This window comes from Mus caroli, unplaced genomic scaffold (genome assembly GCF_978045245.1).
Source record: "Mus caroli unplaced genomic scaffold, Mus_caroli_1 scaffold_25, whole genome shotgun sequence".
NCBI lineage: Eukaryota > Metazoa > Chordata > Mammalia > Rodentia > Muridae > Mus > Mus caroli.
Genome location: NW_028227280.1, coordinates 1,659,961 through 1,663,034, shown reverse-complemented (window position 1 = coordinate 1,663,034; position 3,074 = coordinate 1,659,961).

The following is a 3,074-nucleotide window of genomic DNA, read 5'->3' as shown; positions in this document are numbered from 1 at the left end:
TAAGTTTTTCAGTGCAACTCACTCATATACTATGTACTACACTGTGCGTTTCTTATATTCTAAGTTTTTCAGTGCAACTCACTCATATACTATGTACTACACTGTGCGTTTCTTATATTCTAAGTTTTTCAGTGCAACTCACTCATATACTATGTACTACACTGTGCGTTTCTTATATTCTAAGTTTTTCAGTGCAACTCACTCATATACTATGTACTACACTGTGCGTTTCTCTAAATTCTAAGTGTTTCAGTGCAACTCACTCATATACTATGTACTACACTGTGCGTTTCTCTAAATTCTAAGTTTTTCAGTGCAACTCACTCATATACTATGTACTACACTGTGCGTTTCTTATATTCTAAGTTTTTCAGTGGAACTCACTCATATACTATGTACTACACTGTGCGTTTCTTATATTCTAAGTTTTTCAGTGCAACTCACTCATATACTATACACTGTGCGTTTCTTATATTCTAAGTTTTTCAGTGCAACTCACTCATATACTATGTACTACACTGTGCGTTTCTTATATTCTAAGTTTTTCAGTGCAACTCACTCATATACTATGTACTACACTGTGCGTTTCTTATATTCTAAGTTTTTCAGTGCAACTCACTCATATACTATGTACTACACTGTGCGTTTCTTAAATTCTAAGTTTTTCAGTGCAACTCACTCATATACAATGTACTACACTGTGCGTTTCTTATATTCTAAGTTTTTCAGTGCAACTCACTCATATACTATGTACTACACTGTGCGTTTCTTATATTCTAAGTTTTTCAGTGCAACTCACTCATATACTATGTACTACACTGTGCGTTTCTCTAAATTCTAAGTTTTTCAGTGCAACTCACTCATATACTATGTACTACACTGTGCGTATCTCTAAATTCTAAGTTTTTCAGTGCAACTCACTCATATACTATGTACTACACTGTGCGTTTCTTATATTCTAAGTTTTTCAGTGCAACTCACTCATATACTATGTACTACACTGTGCGTTTCTTATATTCTAAGTTTTTCAGTGCAACTCACTCATATACTATGTACTACACTGTGCGTTTCTTATATTCTAAGTTTTTCAGTGCAACTCACTCATATACTATGTACTACACTGTGCGTTTCTTATATTCTAAGTTTTTCAGTGCAACTCACTCATATACTATGTACTACACTGTGCGTTTCTTATATTCTAAGTTTTTCAGTGCAACTCACTCATATACTATGTACTACACTGTGCGTTTCTTATATTCTAAGTTTTTCAGTGCAACTCACTCATATACTATGTACTACACTGTGCGTTTCTTATATTCTAAGTTTTTCAGTGCAACTCACTCATATACTATGTACTACACTGTGCGTTTCTTATATTCTAAGTTTTTCAGTGCAACTCACTCATATACTATGTACTACACTGTGCGTTTCTTATATTCTAAGTTTTTCAGTGCAACTCACTCATATACTATGTACTACACTGTGCGTTTCTTATATTCTAAGTTTTTCAGTGCAACTCACTCATATACTATGTACTACACTGTGCGTTTCTTATATTCTAAGTTTTTCAGTGCAACTCACTCATATACTATGTACTACACTGTGCGTTTCTTATATTCTAAGTTTTTCAGTGCAACTCACTCATATACTATGTACTACACTGTGCATTTCGTGTAATGCGGGTTTTTCAGTAAATTCTAAGTTTTTCAGTGCAACTCACTCATATACTATGTACTACACTGTGCGTTTCTTATATTCTAAGTTTTTCAGTGCAACTCACTCATATACTTTGTACTACACTGTGCGTTTCTTATATTCTAAGTTTTTCAGTGCAACTCACTCATATACTATGAAAAACACTGTGCGTTTCTTAAATTCTAAGTTTTTCAGTGCAACTCACTCATATACTATGTACTACACTGTGTGTTTCTTATATTCTAAGTTTTTCAGTGCAACTCACTCATATACTATGTACTACACTGTGCGTTTCTTATATTCTAAGTTTTTCAGTGCAACTCACTCATATACTATGTACTACACTGTGCGTTTCTTATATTCTAAGTTTTTCAGTGCAACTCACTCATATACTATGTACTACACTGTGCGTTTCTTATATTCTAAGTTTTTCAGTGCAACTCACTCATATACTATGTACTACACTGTGCGTTTCTTATATTCTAAGTTTTTCAGTGCAACTCACTCATATACTATGTACTACACTGTGCATTTCTTATATTCTAAGTTTTTCAGTGCAACTCACTCATATACTATGTACTACACTGTGCGTTTCTTATATTCTAAGTTTTTCAGTGCAACTCACTCATATACTATGTACTACACTGTGCGTTTCTTATATTCTAAGTTTTTCAGTGCAACTCTCTCATATACTATGTACTACACTGTGCGTTTCTTATATTCTAAGTTTTTCAGTGCAACTCACTCATATACTATGTACTACACTGTGCGTTTCTTATATTCTAAGTTTTTCAGTGCAACTCACTCATATACTATGTACTACACTGTGCGTTTCTTATATTCTAAGTTTTTCAGTGCAACTCACTCATATACTATGTACTACACTGTGCGTTTCTTATATTCTAAGTTTTTCAGTGCAACTCACTCATATACTATGTACTACACTGTGCGTTTCTTATATTCTAAGTTTTTCAGTGCAACTCACTCATATACTATGTACTACACTGTGCGTTTCTTATATTCTAAGTTTTTCAGTGCAACTCACTCATATACTATGTACTACACTGTGCGTTTCTCTAAATTCTAAGTGTTTCAGTGCAACTCACTCATATACTATGTACTACACTGTGCGTTTCTCTAAATTCTAAGTTTTTCAGTGCAACTCACTCATATACTATGTACTACACTGTGCGTTTCTTATATTCTAAGTTTTTCAGTGGAACTCACTCATATACTATGTACTACACTGTGCGTTTCTTATATTCTAAGTTTTTCAGTGCAACTCACTCATATACTATACACTGTGCGTTTCTTATATTCTAAGTTTTTCAGTGCAACTCACTCATATACTATGTACTACACTGTGCGTTTCTTATATT